Here is a 23718-nt window from a genome sequence, read left to right as displayed (position 1 = left end):
TTCAACTTCTTCCTGGTTTAGTCTTGGAAGAGTGTACGTGTCCAGGAAATTATCCATTTCTTCTAGATTTTCTAGTTGATTTGCGTAGAGGTGTTTATAGTATTCTCTGATGGTAGTTTGTATTTCTGTGGGGTCGGTGGTGATATCCCCTTTATCATTTTTAATTGCGTCTATTTGATTCCTCTCTCTTTTCTTCTTTATTAATCTTGCTAGCGGTCTGTCAATTTTGTTGATCTTTTCAAAAAACCAACTCCTGGATTCATTGATTTTTGGAGGGTTTTTTGTGTCTCTATCTCCTTCAGTTCTGCTCTGATCTTAGTTATTTCTTGCCTTCTGCTAGCTTTTGAATGTGTTTGCTCTTGCCTCTCTAGTTCTTTTAATTGTGATGTTAGAGTGTCAATTTTAGATCTTTCCTGCTTTCTCTTGTGGGCACTTAGTGCTATAAATTTCCCTCTACACACTGCTTTAAATGTGTCCCAGAGATTCTGGTATGTTGTATCTTTGTTCTCATTGGATTCAAAGAACATCTTTATTTCTGCTTTCATTTCGTTATGTACCCAGTAGTCATTCAGGAGCAGGTTGTTCAGTTTCCATGTAGTTGAGCGGTTTTGATTGAGTTTCTTAGTTCTGAGTTCTAGTTTGATTGCACTGTGGTCAGAGAGACAGTTTGTTATAATTTCTGTTCTTTTACATTTGCTGAGGAGTGCTTTACTTCCAATTATGTGCTCAATTTTGGAATAAGTGTGATGTGGTGCTGAGAAGAATGTATATTCTGTTGACTTGGGGTGAAGAGTTCTATAGATGTCTATTAGGTCTGCTTGGTGCAGAGATGAGTTCAATTCCTGGATATCCTTGTTAACTTTCTGTCTCGTTGATCTGTCTAATGTTGACAGTGGAGTGTTGAAGTCTCCCATTATTATTGTATGGGAGTCTAAGTCTCTTTGTAAGTCTCTAAGGACTTGCTTTATGAATCTGGGTGCTCCTGTATTAGGTGCATATATATTTAGGATAGTTAGCTCTTCCTGTTGGATTGATCCCTTTACCATTATGTAATGGCCTTCTTTGTCTCTTTTGATCTTTGATGGTTTAAAGTCTGTTTTATCAGAGACTAGGATTGCAACCCCTGCTTTTTTTTGTTCTCCATTTGCTTGGTAGATCTTCCTCCATCCTTTTATTTTGAGCCTATGTATGTCTCTGCATGTGAGATGGGTCTCCTGAAGACAGCAGACTGATGGGTCTTGACTCTTTATCCAGTTTGCCAGTCTGTGTCTTTTAATTGGAGCATTTAGTCCATTTACATTTAAGGTTAATATTGTTATGTGTGATCTTGATCCTGCCATGATGATATTAACTGGTTATTTTGCTCATTAGTTGATGCAGTTTCTTCCTAGGCTCGATGGTCTTTACATTTTGGCATGTTTTTGCAATGGCTGGTACCGGTTGTTCCTTTCCATGTTTAGGGCTTCCTTCAGGGTCTCTTGTAAGGCAGGCCTGGTGGTGACAAAATCTCTAAGCATTTGCTTATCTGTAAAGAATTTTATTTCTCCTTCACTGATGAAACTTAGTTTGGCTGGATATGAAATTCTGGGTTTAAAATTCTTTTCTTTAAGAACGTTGAATATTGGCCCCCACTCTCTTCTGGCTTGTAGAGTTTCTGCCAAGATATCTGCTGTCAGTCTGATGGGCTTCCCTTTGTGGGTAACCCGACCTTTCTCTCTGGCTGCCCTTAAGATTTTTTCCTTCATTTCAACTTTGGTGAATCTGGCAATTATGTGTCTTGGAGTTGCTCTTCTGGAGGAGTATCTTTGTGGCGTTCTCTGTATTTCCTGAATTTGAATGTTGGCCTGCCCTGCTAGGTTGGGGAAGTTCTCCTGGATGATATCCTCTAGAGTGTTTTCCAATTTGGTTCCATTTTCCCCCTCACTTTCAGGCACCCCAATCAGACGTAGATTTGGTCTTTTGACATAATCCCATACTTCTTGCAGGCTTTGTTCATTTCTTTTTCTTCTTTTTTCTTTTGGTTTCTCTTCTCGCTCCATTTCATTCCATTCATTTGATCCTCAATCGCTGATACTCTTTCTTCCAGTTGATCGAGTCGGTTACTGAAGCTTGTGCATTTGTCACGTATTTCTCGTGTCATGGTTTTCATCTCTGTCATTTCGTTTATGACCTTCTCTGCATTAATTAGTCTAGCTGTCAATTCTTCCACTTTTTTTTCAAGATTTTTAGTTTCTTTGCGCTGGGTACGTAATTCCTCCTTTAGCTCTGAGAGGTTTGATGGACTGAAGCCTTCTTCTCTCATCTCATCAAAATCATTCTCTGACCAGCTTTGATCCATTGCTGGCGATGGGCTGTGCTCCTTTGCAGGAGGAGATGCGCTCTTAGTTTTTGAATTTCCAGCTTTTCTGCCCTGCTTTTTCCCCATCTTTGTGGTTTTATCTGTCACTGGTCTTTGATGATGGTGTCGTACTGATGGGGTTTTGATATAGGTGTCCTTCCTGTTTGATAGGTTTCCTTCTGACTGTCAGGACCCTCAGCTATAGGTCTGTTGGAGATTGCTTGAGGTCCACTCCAGACCCTGTTTGCCTGGGTATCAGCAGCAGAGGTTGCAGAAGATAGAATATTGCTGAACAGCGAGTGCACCTGTCTGATTCTTGCTTTGGAAGCTTCCTCTCAGGGGTGTACTCCACCCTGTGAGGTGTGGGGTGTCAGACTGCCCCTAGTGGGGGATGTCTCCCAGTTAGGCTACTCAGGGGTCAGTGACCCACTTGAGCAGGCAGACTGCCCCTTCTCAGATCTCAACCTCCGTGTTGGGAGATCCACTGCTCTCTTCAAAGCTGTCAGACAGAGTCGTTCGCGTTTCACAGGCTTCTGCTCCTTTAGCTGAGCCCTGTCCCCAGAGGCGGAGTCTACAGAGACAGGCAGGTTTCCTTGAGCTGCTGTGAGCTCCACCCAGTTCGAGCTTCCCAGCGGCTTTATTTACCTACTTAAGCCTCAGAGATGGCGGGCGCCCCTCCCCCAGCCTCGCTGCTGCCTTGCGGTTAGACTGCCGCAGACTGCTGTGTTAGCAAGGAGAGAGGCTCCGTGGGCGTGGGACCCTCCCGGCCAGGTGTGGGATATAATCTCTGGTGTGCCGGTGTTACAGCGCAGTATTGGGGTGGGAGTTACCCGATTTTCCAGGTGTTGTGTGTCTCAGTTCCCCTGGCTAGGAAAAGGGACTCCCTTCCCCCTCGCGCTTCCCAGGTGAGGCGATGCCTCGCCCTGCTTCAGCTCTCGCTGGTCGGGCTGCAGCAGCTGACCAGCACCGATTGTCCGGCACTCCCGAGTGAGATGACCCCAGTACCTCAATTGAAAATGCAGAAATCGCCGGTCTTCTGTGTCGCTCGCGCTGGGAGATGGAGACTGAAGCTGTTCCTATTCGGCCATCTTGCTCCGCCCCCGGGCATTTCTAGTATTATCAATTATTTAAAAATATTTTCTAATTTATATTTTTATGTTTCTTAGGAATTGGGGATTATTTAAAAGTGTTCTGCCTAATTTTTAAATATTTGAGGATTTTCATAGCCATGATTTCTAGTTTTTTGTGTTACCAACTAACCTCTTATCCAATTCTATCCTTAGGAAAATAAAAAATACTGCTGTGTATAATCTCCAATTTGAAATTTGTTGAGAATTGGTTAAATGACCTAGCAATTGATCAATATTGTTAATTATTCTATGTGAATTTACAACTGTATTTTGCAGTTAGTCATTGCATATGTCTGTTTGAGATCAATTTTATTGTTATAAAAATATTTAATACTGCTTTTCTGTTTTACTAGTTACTGAGAGATATTAACAATCTTTTACAATAATTATTGATCTGACTAATTCTCATTTTCTGTATGTGAGGTTCTTTTACTTGTTTTGCAGGTTGAAACTATGTTTATATGTATATATGTGTAGATTAAGTATTTTATCATAGCAAAATGTTCAACATAATCTCTAGTACTTGTTCTTTAAAATTCTACATTGATTTTAGTATACTAGTTTTCATTTGGTTAGGATTTCCATAATACATTTTCTTTCAGAGTTCTAATATACCTTTGTCATGTAACTTTCTCTTCTTGCCACTTAAAATTAGTCTGTTTTAAAGTTATTTGATGTCTTCTATTTCCTTTCATTAAATTGCTTGTTACACATTTAAAAGTATTTTTCATGGTGTCTCTAGATATGCTGGAATGGATTATTGACTTATTAGCATTGGTAATAAATAAGTGCTTTTTCCAAGTCCTGTAAAATAAAGGTGTCTTATAATATTCTAGCACATTTATCTCCTCATGCCTTTTGTGCTGTTGCTATATTAAATTGTATATATATTGAAAATTTTGAAACATATTATCTTTGGTTTTAACTACTAAATATTTGTTTCGTTTTGTCTATATATTTACTCCTATGTTATTCAATCTTACTTGCAGTTCCACATTTCCGAGTTTATTTTTCCCTTCTTCTCAGAATTCCAGACATTTCACATTTACTATTCAAAAGCTTAAGGATGATAGATGATTTAGTTCTCTTATTGGCAAGCAGTTGAAGTAGGTGCAGAGGATTTGAACCAGGAATTGCAATTTTTCGTGCTTTAGTTTTAGTCTTTGTAAGTCCTAGTTTATTTTGGTTTGCCTACTTTCTCTGGCTTAGTTCTTCAAGATTCTCGACTGAAAGCCAATACATGTAGGATCCTCTTCTCTGGAAGACCTAAACTCCAGTTGGTGACTGACAGCTCTACCTGTCTTCCCAGAATCTCCCTTCTTCTTGGCTTATGAAAACTTTCGCTCTTTGCTGTTTATGGTGAGGCAAATTCATTGAGGTAAAAAGTCATGTGCAATATCAGACAAACTTTGTAGTTCTACTTTCTTTGATAACATGACCTCTCAGGTACTAGCTAACATGGTTGCTCTTCAGTGCTTTCAAATGCCGATTTCTTTTTGTTTTATTAAATTTCTATAATTTTCTCAGCAGGAAGCCTAGGCTATTAAGCTACTCCATTATAACCAGAAGTGTAATTTTTTTCATTACTTCTTACAGTATTCTAAAACACATTTATTGTTACTCTCACTTGACAGATGAGGAAATTGGTTTTAAAAAAGTGACGTTATTTACCCAAGGTCACAAAGGTGAGTGCTTATTTTTTGATTCCAAAAATTGTGCTGTTAACAAAGCAATATTATAAGGTATAAAGATGTTCTAAGGCCAGGCATGGTGGCTCACGCCTGTAATCCCAGCACTTTGGGAGGCCGAGATGGGCAAATCACGAGGGCAAGAGATAGGGACCAGCTTGACCAACATGGTGAAACCCTGTGTCTACTAAAAATTCAAAAATTAGCTGGGTGTCATGGCATGTGCCTGTAGTCCCAGCTACTTGGGAGGCTGAGGCAAGATAATTGCTTGAACCTGGGAGGTGGAGGTTGCAGTGAGCCGAGATCATGCCATTGCACTCTAGCCTGGGTGACAGAGCAAGACTATGTCTAAAAAAAAAAATTCTGAAGCATAGTGAGAATGTGATATGAAAGAAAATGGTGGAGAAACACAACATACCTGAACCAGTCTATAATCAGAACTCTGGTTTCAACTTGACTTGGTGGCAGTGTCGGTAGGGAAAGAAAGTATCTAAGTAGCCATAATAAAATATATCTGAATCAGAATATCATAATTTAGGCAATACTTATAAGACTTCTTCATTCAGATGCAATGTGCATTTCTTTAAAAGCAAGGTTATTTACTCTATTTGTCAGTATCACCACTAATGAGGCCAAACACAATACTGTGTGAACTAGAGATAACTGCTAAATGGCAAGAAAGCTAGTTAAACTCCAAGGGTATCCTTGCTCCTATTCTAGTCTGTACTCTAAAGACTATATTTTGTATACCAGATATTAATGTGTCTACTTATGCATGCTATGTTGAAACATAATGTCCCAGTACCAGGTCTAAGAAAACTCCTAATATGTTTTCTTATGGGAAACCCAAGCAAATTTCCTGGACTTTAAACTCCATGACAGCAGTAGGTCAGCATCATCTTACTTTACCTACCTACAGTAACATCAACTGATTGACAGTGTTGGAATGTAGTTGACCCTTGAACAACATGGTTTGGACCACGTGGGTCACTTATATGCAGATTTCTTTTCTACCTTTGCTATCCCTGAGACAGTAAGACAACCCCCTCTTCTTTTTTCTCCTCAACCTATTCAATGTGAAGACAACTCTTACTTAGAGAGAGAGAGAAAAAGTTATTCCCTTAAATACAGGGGGAGTGACAGCCTATGTGTTAACACATCACAACTCTTCAAAGACTAAAGACTTGATCCATCTTCCTCCAAGTATCTCCTACCTGCCAAATTTAAACTAATAAATAATCCTCTAACGAGGCAAAAGCCCCCCTCTTAAAAAGTTGCCAAAGCTTCTGAGAACGTTAACATCTCACTAATTAAATACATTTTGCCAAAATGAGGTTCATCAGCTGATATATACATTTAGTATATATTTGTTTAGTACTTGCTCTTTGAAGAGAGTATAGAGTTTATAAATTGACTACATCTTTTTTGCCTTCTTGAAACTTACAGCTCATGATTAGCTACATAAAAATAGCTGCAGTAGAGCATAATGAAGAGAGTTTTAGCTTTCACAACAAAACAGCTTTGAACAAAATTCTAGTTTCACTCCTTAGTAGCAGTTTGAGTTTAGATAACTCAATTAACATTTCTATACTTAAATTTCTTCCTTTGCTAATTAAGGATTATTATGTCACATGGCTTGTTTTGAGATTTTATTGAAATAAAATATTTAAAGTATTTATCACTTTACCTGACAGGGAGCAGGCACCATATAAATAATTCATTTAAAATTATTATTAGAATTAAAACTAAAATAATTAAATTTGCTATGTTTTATAAAGCAGGAAATAATTTCAGTGCTATTGGTAACATGAGACAGTTGGTAATTTAAATTCCCATCAATAAGAGAGCGCATTAAATTAAAAATTTAGATACAATAAAACAGACACAGTTCAAAGCAGAGCAACCAACTGAAAATATATTTGCAACATGTCTAACAAATTAAGGATTCATATTTAGAACACATCAGTAAATCCTACAAATCAATGAAAAAAGGTAAATAATCCAACGGAAAAAAGTAGGCAAAGGCTGTGAACAAGGAAATCACCAAAGATTAATGCAAATATACACATGAAACAATTCTCAACATCACTGGGAGATAAAGTACTGCAGTTGTGTATTTCACTCAACAAATTGGCAACAGTGAAATACTTTGATGGTATCAGTTATTCACGATGGCTAATGATGGTGCTCTCCCTTTGGAGAGCAATTGGCACATTAAACTTTTTTTATATTAAAAAAATTTGTTTTAGCATACATTATGCAAAGCAATTTAAGAATGTGTAAGTATCACTGTTAGAAAAGCATCCATGCTTACATAAAAATAGAAAAATAACACATTATATAAAATCCCAATGAGTTAGTTAAGCAAGATTATTTCATTTTACTTAGCAAGCCTACACTGAAAAATCACAATTTGCAATGTATTCTAGCTTCAAAAAAAGAGCAAAGAAACAAGTAACAGTGGGATAATATGTTAAAAAATAAATACAATGTTGAACAGGAAATAGGGAATCTGATACAATAACATTTGGCAAAATGAAAGGGAAGGATGGAGGGGAGCAATGGCTTTTGGTTTTATCATATGCCGGTGATTTTCTATGTGATCTTGGTATAACTACTTTTCAAATTTCTTTCAGTCTATGTTTCTGGAGTGTCTCCTGCTGACTGGTAAATCACCTTGGTTGTAGGAGTTTATGGGGATTTTTTACAACATGAAATAGACTGACATTTATTTTTCAATCTGTCCTTTATGTTATGAATAACCCTATGCGGATTATTTGATGATTCAGCCTTGCAACATTGCCCAATTATATGCAAACTAATCAATTATTCTTCAGTTATTACAATGACATGTGTTTTTTTTTTTTTATTATGGAAACGATCAAACGATTACCATATTGAATCCCCATGTATCCATTACCCAATTTTAGCAATTAGCAACTCATAGCTAATCTCATTTAATCTAATCCACACTCACCACCAAACAAGGTTATTTCAAAGCAATTTGCAGACAAAATATAATTTTATAAATATTTGAGAATGTATCTAGAAAAAATCAGACTGTATTTTTACGATCATAGTAAATCTTTGTTATGCCTAAAAAATAACAGCAAGCACTTAATATCATCATATAGAGTTTCCAAATTTTCTCACTTGTATTATAAATTTTACTTTAACATTTATTTTTGATTTTGGGCCTAGATAACTTCTATATAATGTGATAGGTTGATATAAATTCTGAGTCTCTTTAAACTATAATTCCCCCCCCTCCTTTTATTTCCTTGTAATTTTTTGCTAAAGTAACTGGGTCCTAAGTCCGGCAGAATTTCCCATAACTTGGACTTTGCTGATTACATTTCCACGGTTATTTAATGTTTACCTTTTTTATTTTCAGAAAAATTGGTGGTAGGATATAGAGGCTTGTTCTAATTCTGGTTTTGTGTTTACTTTTGGCATGACAACAACACATGTGGCATGGTGTTTTTTCATCAGAAGACTCATATCTAGTTGACTGTCCTACTGTGATATTAGCAACCGTTACAGACCACTGTCTACATCAGTGCCCCTCAAAGGGTGTTCTGTGGACCCATCTTGGTACCACCTAGAAGCTTATAAGAAATGCAAATCAGTGGCTCCACCCCAGACAGGTAAATCACAATCTCTGGAGATGGTGCCTAGAAGTCTTTAACAAATTTCCTGGGTAATTATTTATGCACACTAAATTTTGAGAATGGCTCACTTAGGTCAATTAATTTACCATAGGTTGGAAAATTTACCATGGTTGGAAAATGGTTATGATAAAATATCATTTCTCTTCAAATTAATAGTTGTAACTCTATATACTATATGTTATTTATTTTCAAATTAATAGTTGTAAATCTATATATTGTTGTTTTTTATTGTGGTCATATTTATTACTATAATTTATTATACTCATTATTTTAAACTGACATAATCTTTGTATATATGTGTGGGGTACAATGTGATGATTCAATACACATATACAATGTGCAATGATCAAATCAGGGTGATTTGCATATTCATAATAAAAAATTTATCATTTCTTTGCATTGAAAAATATTCAAAATCTGCTATTTTAGCTATTTGAAAACATAGACAAATTGTTTTCTATTATAGTCTCTCTATGGTACTATAGACTCCTAGAACTTTTCCCTCCCGTGTAGCTTTATTTTTGTATTGTTGATGAAAAGAGTCAAACTCCATAAAATATTTAAGAGATTTATTCTGAGCCAAACATAAGTGACCATGGCCCTTGACACAGCCCTCAGGAGGTCCTGACAATATGTGCCCAAGGTTGTTTGGCTACAGCTTGGAGGTATATATATATACACACACACACACACACACACGCACACATTTGCATATTTTTTTACCATTATTTATTTTTCCTTATAGTATAGAAAACTATGTGTGTGTATATATATATATATATGCCTTCCTAAAATAAATAATTTTTATTTATATAGTTTATATTAATATAAAATATAAAAATATATTTTATATTCTTCATATATATTTTAGAAAGGCACGAGACATCCATGAAATACATTTAAGAAATATGTTGGTTTGGCACGAAAAGCAATGGCAATGAAAGCCAAAATTGACAAATGGGGTCTAATTAAACTAAAGAGCTTCTGCACAGCAAAAGAAACCACCATCAAAGTGAACAGGCAACCTACAGAATGGGAGAAAATTTTTGCAATCTATCCACCTGACAAAGGGCTAATATCCAGAATCTACAAAGAACTTAAACAAATTTACAAGAAAAAAAAAGCAGCACCATCAAAAAGTGGGCAAAGGATATAAACAGACACTTCTCAAAAGAAGACATTTATGCAGTCAACAAACATATGAAAAAAAGCTCATCATCACTGGTCGTTAGAGAAATGCAAATCAAAACCACAATGAGATACCATCTCACACCAGTTAGGATGGAGATTATTAAAAAGTCAGGAAACAACAGATGCTGGAGAGGATGTGGAGAAATAGAAACACTTTCACATTGTTGGTGGGAGTGTAAATTAGTTCAATCATTGTAGAAGACAGTGTGACAATTCCTCAAGGATTTAGAACCAGAAATACCATTTGACCCAGCAATCCCATTACTGGGTATATACCCCAAAGGATTATAAATCATTCTACTATAAAGAAACATGCATACGTATGATTACTGCAGTGCTGTTCACAATAGCAAAGACTTGGAACCAACCCAAATGCCCATCAATGATAGGCTGGATAAAGAAAATGTGGCATATATACCCCACGGAATATTATGCAGCCATAAAAAAGGATGACTTCATGTCCTTTGCAGGGACATGGATGAAGCTGGAAACCATCATTCTCAGCAAACTAACACAAGAACAGAAAACAAAACACCACATGTTATCACTCATAGGTGGGAGTTAAACAAAGAGAACACAGACACAGGGAGGGGAACATCACACATTGGGGTCTATCAGTGGGTAGGGGGCTAGGGGAGGGATAACATTAGGAGAAACACGTAATGTAGATGACGGGTTGATGGGTGCAGCAAACAACCATGGCACATGTATACCCATGTAACAAACCTGCACGTTCTGCACATGTATCCCAGAACTTAAAGTATAATAAATTAAATATATATATACATTGGTTTGGTTTAGAAAGACAGGACAACTCAAAGTGGGGGCTTCCAGGCCATAGGTAAATTTAAAAATTTTCTGGTTGACAATTGGTTGAATTTGTCTAGAGATCTGGGATTCCCGGAAAGGAATGTTCAGGTTAAAGGATTGTGGAGACCAAGTTTTATTGTATAGAGGAAGCTCTTAGATAGCAGACTTTAGAGAGAGCAGGACATAAATTGTTTTTTTACTGGATTTAAAAGGGTGTCTGGCTCTGAGTTGATTATCTCTGGATCTGAGAAGGAAGAAAGGAAGACAAAGGGGAAAGGGGATTTTCTATAGAATGTGAATTTTTCCTGCAAGAGACTTTGCAGGGCAATTTCAAGGTATGACAAGGAAATATATTTTGGGGAAAAACACTTTGATTTTCTTCCTTGTTAAGCCAGAGTCAAATCGTAAAGTAAGTCACAATATACAGGGTCAAACAAAACCCATCTGATGAGAATATAAGGTTTGTAGGGAATGACTCCCGACACCCTTTAGAGAGGAATTTGGGCAAGATAAAAAATCACAGCTTAGTCCTCAGTATCCATTAAAGAACCACTGGCTATTCCCCTGTAATTCTATATTAATCTTTATGTTCTTACCTCACTAATTATACTGGATTTCTAAAGCTTGTTCTACAATAGGCTCTCATGAAATGCCTGTGGGACAAATACCTTATGTGTTCTTGCATATTCATAATGATTTGTCTTAGCCTTTATACTTGAAGCTCAAACTGGCTGAAAATAAAATCTGAGGAGCACTTTTTCTGTGAGTATTTTATAGACATTACCCACATTTTTTTTTTTTTTTTACCACATAAAGGTTGAGATGTACAGAAATGTTGAAAACATTTTATAATGAACTCTAATATACCTGCTACCTAAATTCTATTATTACTATTGTCTACACTTTTTTAAATCACAGTTAATATCTCCACCTTTCAAACCATCTTAATTTTGGTGGACTTCTAATTGTAGACAATGCATACTTCCTCAATACTTCAGCATGTGTATCTCTTACTAGAGTTCATCATCTTTTCATTTCTGTAAAATTTATGTACACTAAAATTAATAAAACTTAAAAAGCCAAAATAGACAAATTGGATCTAATTAAACTAAAGAGCTTCTGCACAGCAAAAGAAACTACCATCATTGTGAACAGGCAACCTACAGAATGGGAGAAAAATTTTGCAATCTACCCATCCGACAAAGGGCTAATATCTAGAATCTACAAAGAACTTCAACAAATTTACAAGAAAAAAATCAACCCCATCAAAAAGTGGGCAAAGGATATGAACAGACACTTTCAAAAGAAGACATTTATGCAGCCAACAGACACATGAAAAAATGCTCATCACCACTGGCCATCAGAGAAATGCAAATCAAAACCACAATGAGAAATAATCTCACAACAGTTAGAATGGCAATCATTAAAAAGTCAGGAAACAACAGGTGCTGGAGAGGATGTGGAGAAACTGGAACACTTTTACACTGTTGGTGGGAGTGTAAACTAGTTCGATTGTGGAAGACAGTGTGGCGACTCCTCAAGGATCTATAACTAGAAATACCATTGACCCAGTGATCCCATTACTGGGTATATACCCAAAGGATTATAAATCATGCTACTATAAAGACACATGCACACATATGTTTATTGCAGCACTATTCACAATAGCAAAGACTTGGAACCAACCCAAATGTCCATCAGTGACAGACTGGATTAAGAAAATGTTCTTACTCCTACTTGATCCATAACCTTGTTAATTCACAATTTATTTTTGCCTTTTTAAAAATAAACCTATTTTTGTCTTAGTATTATTATATTTAGATCTTTATATATCCATGAGACTAGTCCTTTTTTAGATATATGTTTTGTAAATTTTTCTGACTCTGTGATGTACCTATTCATTTTCTTAACAGTGACCATTAATGGGAAGTATATTGGATTTTGAAAATGTCCATTGTATTAATTTTTACTTTTATATTTATTTCTATATTGTTTAAGAAACATTAGCTTATTCCCTTATGATGAAAATATTTTTCTGCTTATTTTATTTTAAAAGTTCTATGACACTTGACTTTTACATTTTGGTTATGATTCCTCTCCCAATAAATTTTATGTATGCTGTGACATAGGGTTACATTTAATCATTTTGCCATGTGGATATCAACTTGGATCAGACCAATTTATTGAAAACACATTTCTTTCCCAAATACATTCTGTCCTCAAACAACTGTGTAAGTCTTAGTTGGTTTCTGGGCTGTTGGTTTTGTTCCATTGGTTCGGTTGTCAATAATTATTTCAGTACCACCACCCCCATCTTAGAAACTGTTAGAGAAAGTACTCTATGTCCTTCATGTTGTCTTTTTCCAAGGGCGTGTTGGATTGTCTAGGTCTTTTGCTTATCTTATAAATGTTAGAATTGTGTTAATTTCTAGAAAATTTCTGCTGGGATTATGATTGAAATTACATTGATCTATGAATAAGTCTTTCTCAGTTGAAGTGATTTTGCTTCTCAGGGGACATTTGACAATATATGGGCACAGCTTTTGTTTTTACAACTGTGGAAAATATTTAGGAAGTGAGACTAGGGATACTGCTAATTATCTTACAATGAATAATGTTCCACCTCTGGCAATAAAACATTGTCTAACCTAATCTTATTGTCAGATTTCTCTTTTTCTGCTATGAAAGTTTATCTGCTTAAACCTTTCTTCAGAAGAACCTCTATGGGCAAATAATATGTCCTAGGAAATTAGACATTTTAGGTAGGCTTTCAAATATGGATTTAATCCATAATTTTATAATGGTACTATTTACTTTATTAGGATGACAGGCAAACATTTATTTCTTAAAAGCTGGATATATAAAAGAAACCAGCATTTCTCTTGCCTTTCCTATTTGGACTATGTCCTTAATAACAATGATAATGAGAGGAAATGTCTCATTAAAGTTATTCTCAAAAATAGTTTTAAAACACAATTAAAATATCACCATTTTGCAATTGTTACTAAATTAATATATCTATGTATTAAGCAGCAGGGGGTGAAAACATCACAAAGAACAAAAACCAGACATTATACACCTCTTGATGAAAGAATACAGTGCCACACATAATCATTCTGAAGGGGTCGAATCTAAGTATAATCAAGCCTTTGGGTCTGCCTCCCAATTTATAGAAAATCCAGAGGACAATGGAGTGTATTGGCTACACCAAGAGTGCACAATCAATAACATCCAGATGATAAAAAAAAAAAAAATCTATAGATCAAATGTCCTGAATTCTTCAAGAGAAAAATTGTATGGAAAAAGTTAAATGATAGGAAACCTGTAGATTAAAAGGAACTTAAAAGACATATCAGGTTAAAAATGGACACGACTAAATTAAAGTATCTAGAGATATATACTTAGGTAGTGAAATAATGAGGGAAAACAAGAGTTATTACTATAAAATGCAGGATAGTGGATACCATCAGGGAAGGAAGAGAGTTGTGAATGAGCAGAGCACATAAACAAGGCTTCTGGGGTAACTAGAAATGTCCACTTCATGACCAGGGTGGCAGTTGCAATTAAATTCAGTAAGCCATTCATTTGTTTTAGGTAGTTTTCTGTTAGTTTTATTTTATACTAAAAACGTTATAAAACATCAAAGACAAAGGACAATCAGGGAAATACTATTTGCAACTTCTTAGGCAAAAGATGTATCTATCTCTGATTTTATAAAGAGCTCTTATAAATTGAGAATTGTAAAAACCCAAACTCTAAAGAAATAATGAGCATGGAACTTGATTAACCAGGTCACAGAATAACATGCAAATGCACTTACACATAATTTTTAAAGGCTCAACTTCAATTACAGTGAGAGAAATTATATTACTTGCTATTTCCAGTTATTACTAGATTAGTAAAATTCGAGAAGTTTGAAAGCCCACTTTGGTGAGATTTTGAGGAAATAGGCACTTTCACACATTGCTAGTAGAAACAGAAAATGGCACAACTACTATGGCAGGCAGTTAGCAGTATCTACCAGAATCACACACGCATTGCTCTTTAAACTAGTAGTCACTTCTAGGAATGCAGACATGCACAAAGACCATTTCCAAAGCTGTATATTACAACATTGTTTGTGATAGCAAAAGGCACACTCTAAATATCCCTCTGAGGGGATTTATTAAATAAACCATAGTATTACACAAAATGTAATACTATTTAGCTGTAAAAAAAAGAGTGAGAGCCCTTCACATACATACCGAAATGGAAATACTTCCAGGATACTAGATGCAAAAAAGTAAGAATTTAACTTATCTAACATACAGGTACAAAAAGCAGATTAAGAGAACTAACGATTTATATTTACTTTCTAATAAACCTGAGAAATATAAAATAAATTTTAAAAGGAGGTATTCATAGATAACAAAATGAGAAAAATCATGGCAGAAATACTTCTCAATATGTACTTTTTCTATCACTTTGATTTTGAAACATGGGAATACATTTAATAAGTAAAATACAATTTAGTAAAATAAGCATTCCTATAGATTGCATACCTTTTATAGATATTACCTCATTTCTGTTTACCTTACAATAAAATTCATTATGTCTACTTCCGCAACATTATTTCTTGAAACCTCTTCAATGGGACTTTCATCCCTACCATTATACCAAAACAGCTCTGATGAGGATTATCAGTAACATTTATTATATGTCTAAGCCCAATGATCAGTTCCTAGTCTTTATCTTACTTGATCATCAGCAGTTTTTTACACAATGGATCCCTTGTCCTCCTGGAAGCATATTTTTATTTTCTTCCAGGAAAATCCCAGTGGCTTGGAATTAGTCCTTGAGTCTCTTAGCTTCTCTAATCTTACTCCCTTGATGATCTCTTTCTGCAATCTTGGCTTTAAATACCATCTACATACCAATAGCTTTCAAATCTGTAACTTAGGTCTGGACTTATGGCTGAACTCCACATTTCCAGATTCTTCTATCTACTCACTATCTTCACTTAGATATCAAATGTGAAACGATTTTAATAATTTAAAAACACAACTTCTTACCTTTATCACCCTTGCACCAAGCCTGCTCCTCTTACAGTTATCTATCTTATTAAATGATGACTCCATCTTTCTCATTGTTCAGGCCCCAGACTTTAGTGTTATCCTTAATTTCTTTCATTCATACCCCAAATCCAATTCCTGAGAAAACCCTACAGTGTCTACTTTAAAATACATCCAAGACAGTAAACTTGTAATCACTTCCCCTTGCTCTTTTCTGTTCTTAAAACAATAGTCAAAGGGATTCTTTTCAGTACAAGTTTAATCATGTTACTCTGCCCAAAACTCTCCAATGGCTCCATATCGTTACCTGCCCTGCAAGCCCCTACGTGATCTGAAACGCTTGCTCTCTGACCTCTCCTCTAAGTACACTCACCATGGGCATTGCTCAGTGTCTTCAGCTACGCCAACCTCTCCTCTCCCAAAGTCATCCTGGTGACTTGTTCCTACACCATTTTATGTTTTATGTTGAGATCTCAACTTAGTTACCATTCTGTTTCAAATGGCAATTATAAGCATTCTTTCCCGATGCTTTGTTTTTTCATAGTATTTATCATCTATCCAACATTTTATATATGTTATTTACCTATTTGCTTCTATCTCCATACAGGCAGGGATTTTTTAGTCTGTGTTGTTCACTGCTATATTCCCAGTGCCCACACAATCCCTGAAACATAGTAGAGACTCAATGAATAAAAGTGGTGACTAAATGATATACAACTTAAGCCTTTAAAATTTTTGGTGCTTTTTCTTGTGTTGCTTAGTTTACATGAAGCAGAAATTAATCATTTTGACATTACATTTCTGCTGATCAGGGAATAGGCCATTTTATACCTCCTCTACAATGGCAGAAGAAGGAAATATATTTGAAAATAAGACATAATACCATCCATGGAAAGCTCTTTGAATAGTGGGAATAGTCTTCAAGAGTTCTCCATCAGAGGTCTTCCATACACTCCATGAAAACCAAAGAGTTTCATTACATTCCTTCGACCTGAGCTGAAGTAGGCTGTGTTAGTGTAAAATGTTCATGGGGATTTAGAAAATTTTGTAGTGTGTATTGTCATGTGTATTTATGGTTCTGTGGCAGAGTGCAAGGAGCAATAAGGTTGAGAAAAATTTATTACAGCAATCTATTTTAATCTGTATTTTCACATGTTGAAATGCTTTAATGCTGTCTTAAAATTATGACTAAAGGTAAATCAAAGGCATTGAAAAATAATTGTTACAACTAAATCTCCCATTTACTTGGAATGATAAAAATATATTGGACAAATATTTCTTGTCTAGGTACTACAGTAATTTTATAATTTGACTTGCCTCACTCTGCTACAAACATAACAATAATACATTAAATATATTTGGGGAAAAAATAAATTGCAGGACTCTCAAACAAAATGAACAGAAGTGGATTAAAAACAGAAGCTAAGAGAAAAACCAGAGCCATGGGCTGCTCTAGGCCTGCTATAGGCAAGGGCGGCCTGAGTTTATCTCCTGTATGAAAATAATAGAGAGAAAAAATATTCCTGTGCAATAAAGCAGCGGTCCCTGACCGTTTTGGCACCGGAGACCAGCTTCATGGAAGACAATTTTTCCAGAGACCAGCAGTGGGGTGGTTGGTTTCAGAATGATTCAAGTGCATTACATTTATTGGGCATTTTATTTCTATTATTACATTGTAATATATGATGAAATCATTATTACAACTCATCATAATAAAGAATCACGGAGAAACCTGATCTTGATCTTGTTTTCCTGCAACTAGACGGTCCCATCTGGGGGTGATGGGAGACACTGACAAATCATCAGGCATTAGATTCTCCTTAGGAGTTTTCAACCTAGCTCCCTCACGTGCACGGTTCACGATAGGGGTTGCACTCCTTTGAGAATCTAATGCCACTGCTGATCTGAGGACGGGAGGAGATCAGGCAGTAAAGCAAGTGATGGGGAGTAGCTGTAAATACAGATGAAACTTTGCTCGCTCACCTGCCGCTCACCTCCTGCTGTGCAGCCCAGTCCCTAACAGGCCACAGACCGGTACTGTCCATGGCCCAGGGTTCAGGACCTTTGCAATAAAGTACACACAAAATTCATCTTATGAAATAATCTGAAAAAAGACTTCAAAATGTGCATTAGAGTATATTTAGGATGCTCAAAATAAATGTAAATAATTTTTAATATAGTAAAACATATCATGAACTTTCAACTGAAAGAAATGAAACAGGAAGAGGTAAGTGTATAAAATAAAGCAATCAGAAATCTCTGCTATGCTGAGATTTAACTTAATTACTCCCTTACGCTCTGTGGACTAGATTCAGAATACATGTGACCAAGGCTGAAGACTTAGGTTCCATGGTTCAGACAGTGAAGCAAGAGTGGAGACAGTAGGCTCAATTTCTTCATGTTAGTGACCTGGAGGAAGGCTCACAGCTTGAAACCAGAGCTTGGGATAAGTCACTTCCATTCCTAAAGGAAGCTCCCCAAACCACCACAATAAAGGTTAAGCTTTGACTGGGAAGACTTTACCACATCTATAGGCCTAGGGAAACAGAAAACAAAGATGGAGTCTTACTCCCAGTGGCTATGCTAACCTATCCCCATGCATATATATGACATAGCCCTCACACCACAGAGGAGGCTGCAATTCGAATCTGCCACAGTAAAGCCTAAGAGGCCTGGTGACCTCTTGCAAGATGGAAGCCTAGCGGGACTCTGAGTCACTGTGTGGAAGTGAGGCCCCCAACCTGTGTCAGACTGTGTCAGACTATGCATGAGACAATATCAAAAACAAATGTGTGGTTTGTTGCGACACTGAGATTTTAGAATTCATGTTTCTGTTGTGGAAGGCAGTGTTAATAACCTAATTAATATAATAATTTTTTAATTTGCCTAGTAAAATAAAAGTAAGATGCAATGTACAATGGGTAGTTGACATATACAAAAGGTCTTTTTTGTTTATAAAAGGATGGAAACCCTGCATAGCTTTAGAATTTTATAAAGTTATTAAATCTTCTATCAATGCTACAAAAAGCAGATGGGAGGAAAATATATGCTCACAAAGATGACAACCAACTGATAGAAATAAGTCTAAATAAATTAAAAAATTATAATGAATGTAATCAAGTTGAACTCCTGATTAAAGGATAAATATTATCAGGTTGAATAAAAACAGTAAAACATAGTGATAACCTGCATATAAGAAACACACTCCTAAAATGAACTTGAAATAAAAATGAGCCTCATAGCAATATTAAAAATGGAAATAGCTTACAAGGCAAAACTCATTGACAAGAATAAAGAGAAACACTACATTGTAATAAAAAATATAATTCGCCAAGAACATATCAAACCTATGAACTGGATGTTCACATCATTGTGCATTAAAGTATGTAAAGTAATACTGACAAGCATAAAAAGAAATGGACAGGTCTACAGTTATACTGGAACATGTGAAACACCTCTGTGAGAATGAATGAGATAGCTGAAGCAGACAAAAAATTAGCAAGGCTATGAGAATCTTAACAACAAAATAGACACATCCAACATGTCTGCCAATCTACATATTTACCTCTACATTTGAGAAATAAAGTACTACTACAAGACATTATTTTAAGAATACAAGATTTAATTTTTAAAGGAGGTCCATTTTATTCCCTTTTTCTTCTTACTGAGATACATTTAAATTTTGAATGTCCTCTGAGCAGCAAGAAATAAAAGCTACCATACAATCATCTTTGCATCTGCATTTTTGGTTTGTTAGTGGTAGTGATAAAATAATATTTCCCTTGTTTTCATTGTCCTCAGTGGGTTTTACAAATTCGACGTTAAAAGTTCAACGTTATAAACATCGAGTAGCATAAATGTGCTTTGTTTGCAAAGTTTTAAGTGAGCATTATTTAAAAGTTAAAAGAATGCTTACTACCATATTATGCAAGACAGACATATTATGGAATCATTTATTTGCAGACAGTGTTCTATAGTTTTGTTTTTTTTTTTTTTTTTTTCATTGTGGTAAGAACAACTAACATGAGATTGCCCTCTTAAATTTTTAAGTATGTAATATATTCTTGTTGACTGTAGTTACAGATCTAATGCTTATTCACCTTGCTTGACTGAAATTATGCCCATTGATTAACTCTCCATTTTTTCCTCTCTTCATCAAAAGCACCTGGTTTTTACATCCTATCAAGGAAAGAGGCACTGAAGAGGGTAGGAAAGACAGTTTTGAATTGCCAAAACCAAGTTTTCCCCATTTCCCAGCAGTAACCATGTGGTACAGAGAGAGAAAGTGTATGTTTGGGAGGGAGAGTGCACTGACTGTGGGACTTTGCATTGGAACTCTGTGCTGTCCTATCACAATGGAAAGGAAAATAGGGTAGAATTCAATTGGCACCCAAGGAAGAAACATTTAGACTAGCCCTAGTCAGAAAGGAATCATCCATCCCAACAGTTGGAGACTGAGTTCCAGTTAGCCCCACCATAGTGAACTAAAGTGCTCTGGGGTTCTAAATAAATTTGAAAGGCAATCTAGGCCACAGGGATGCAATTCCTGGGAAAGCCCTGGTCCTGTGTTGGGCTTGGAGCCAGTGGACTTGGGGTACACGTGATCTAGTGAGACACCAACTGTGGTGGCCAAGGAAGTGCTTATATCACCCCTCCCAAACCACAGGCAATGCAGCTCACAGCTCTGAGAAAGACGCCTTTCACCTGAGGAAAGGAGAGGGAAGAACAAACATGACTTCGTCTTGCAACTTAGATACCAGCTCAGCCACAGTTATAAAAAGCACCAAGCAAAGTCCTAAGCCCCCATTCTTGGTTGTAGCTCCTGATCAATATTTCTAGACAAACTCTGGGGCCAAAAAGAAACCCACTGCTTTGAAGGGAAAGACCCAGTCCTGGCAGAATTCATCACCTACTGACTAAAGAACCCTTGGAGCTTGAATAAACATTCACAGTAGCTAGGCAGTACTTGCCACAGGCCTTGGGTGAAGCCTACTACCAAACTGGGTTCAGGTATGAACTAGTACATTGCAAGCACCATGATGACCATGGTGAGAGACTCCTTCTACTTGAGGAAGAGACTTTGTCTTACAAGTTGGGTACCAGCTCAGCTACAGTAAAATAAAGCACCAAGCAGATTCTTAAGCACTCTGGTTTCAGGCTTTAGCTCCTAGATGGCATTTCTAGACATTCCTTGGGCCAGAAAGGAACCCATTATCCTAAAGGCAGAGACTTAGGCCTAGCGAGATTCACCACAGGCTGACTCAAGAGCCCTTGGGCCTTCAATAAACATCAGTGGTAACCAGGCATTACTTGCCCTGGGCCTTGGGCAAGACCCATTACTGTGCTGACTTCAGATCTGACCCAGCACACTCCTAGTGGTATTGGCCACAGGGATACCCCAGTCATTAACACCAGATCTGTCCTATAAGAAATACTAAAGGGACTTCTTCAATCTAAAAAAACAGGATGTTAAGAAACCATTTGAGGGTACAAAACTCACTGGTACTGAGTACACACACAAAAAATGAAATATTATAACACTATCATTGTGGTGTGTAAACTATATCAGGAACACAAAGACTAAAAGATGAACCTATCAAAAATAATAACTCCCACAACTTTTCAAGACATAAACAGCATAATAAGATATACATAGAAATAACAAAAGGTAAAAAACAGTGGGGTGGGGTGAAGTTAAAATATAGTTTTCATTAGTTTTTTTCTGTTTATTAGTTTGTTTCTGCAATCAGTGTTGTCATCAGTTGAAAATAATGGGTTATAACATGATATTTGCAAGCCTCACTGTAACCTCAAATCAAGAAACATACAACAGATGTACAAAATTAGGAAGTTAAAACATATTACCAATCACCTTCACTTAAAGGGAGATAGGAAGAAAGGAAGAGAAGGCTGGAAGGAGGCAAGGAAGGAAGACCACAAAACAACCAGGAAAAAAAAATGGCAGTAGTAAATCCTTACTCATCAATAATAACACAGAATGTAAATGGACTCAGCTCTCTATTCAAAAGATAAAGTGGCAGAATGAATTAAAAACCAAGTCCCAATTATCTGCTACCAGAAACACACTTCCCCTATAAAGACACACATAGACTGAAAATAAAGGAATGAAAAAAAGATATTTTATGAAAATGGAAACCAGAAAGGAGCAGGCGTAGCTATATTTTTATATCAAGTAAAAGAGATTTCAAGACAAAAACCAGAAAAAGTGGCAAAGAAGGTCTTTACATATTGATAAAGGACTCAATTCAGCAAGAGATTATAACAATTATAAATATATATGCATTCAACACTGAAGTACTGAGGTATATAAAGCAATTATTATTAGAGCTAAAGAAAGAGATAGACCCTCCAATACAATAATAGTTGGAGACTTCAACACCCCACTTTGAGCATTGGACAGATGATCCAGACAGAAAATTAACATACAAACATTGGACTTAATCTGCATATAGACCAAGTGAACCGAATAGATATTTACAAAACTTTTCATCCAAGGGCTGCAGAATACCCATTCTTCTCAGCACATGGGACATTCTGATGGCTAGAACATATTTTAGGCCACAAAACCAGTCTTAAATTTTTCAAAAAAAAAAAAAAAAAAAAAACAAAGAAATTTAAATAATATCAAGTGTCTTCTCTGATATAATGTAATAAAACCAGAAATCAAAAAAAAAAAAAAAAGAGAAAGCTTGGAAACTATGCACACAAATGGAAATTGAACAATATGCTTTTAAATAATAAGTAGTTCAATGAAGAAACTAAAAGGAGAATTTTAAAAAATTCTTGAAGTGTTCAAGATGGACAAATAGGAACAGTTCTGGTCTGCAGTTACCAACATGATCCACGCAGAAGACGGGTGATTTCTGCATTTCCAACTGAGGTACCTGGTTCATCTCATTGGGACTGGTTGAACAGTAGGTGCAGCCCATGGAGGGTGAACTGAAGCAGGGCAGGGCATTGCCTTACCTGGGAAGTGCAAGGGGTTGGGGGATTTCCCTTTCCTAGCCAAGGGAAGCCATGACAGACTACCTGGAAAAACGGGACACTCCCACCCAAATATTGCACATTCCCCTAGGTCTCAGCAGCTGGCAGACAAGGAGATTCTCTCCTGCACCTCGTTTGGCAGGTGCCATGCCCAGGGAGCCTTGCTCACTGCTAGCACAGCAGTCTGAGATCGAACTGCTAGGTGGCAGTCTGGCTCGGGGAGGGGCATCTGCTGTTGCTGAGGCTTGAGTAGATAAACAAAGTGGCTGGGAAGCTCGAACTGGGCGGAGCCCACCACAGCTCAACAAAGCCTACTGCCTCTAGACTCCACTGCTGTGGGCGGGGCATAGCTGAACAAAAGGCAGCAGACAACTTCTGCAGACTTAAACGTCCCTGTCTGACAGCTCTGAAGAGAGCAGTGGTTCTCCCAGCATGGCGTTTGAGCTCTGAGAACAGACAGACTGCCTCCTCAAGTGGGTCCCTGACCCCTGTGTAGCCTAACTGGGAGACAGCTCCCTGTAGGGGCTGATAGAAACCTCATATAGGTGGCTGCCTCTCTGGGACAAAGCTTCCAGAGGAAGGACCAGGCAGCAATATTTGCTGTTCTGCAGTCTCCGCTGGTGATACCCAGGCAAACAGGGTCTGGAGTGGACCTCCAGCAAACTCCAACAGACCTGCAGCTGAGGGACCTGTTAGAAGGAAAACTAATAAGCGGAAAGGAATAGCATCAACATCAACACAAAGGTCATCTACACCAAAACTCCATCTGTAGGTCACCAACATCAAAGACCAAAGATAAAACCACAAAGATGGGGAGAAACCAGAGCAGAAAAG

This window comes from Piliocolobus tephrosceles, chromosome 4 (assembly GCF_002776525.5).
Source record: "Piliocolobus tephrosceles isolate RC106 chromosome 4, ASM277652v3, whole genome shotgun sequence".
Taxonomy (NCBI): domain Eukaryota; kingdom Metazoa; phylum Chordata; class Mammalia; order Primates; family Cercopithecidae; genus Piliocolobus; species Piliocolobus tephrosceles.
The sequence above is the reverse complement of the archived record's forward strand: the minus strand, read 5'-3'. Positions refer to the sequence as shown.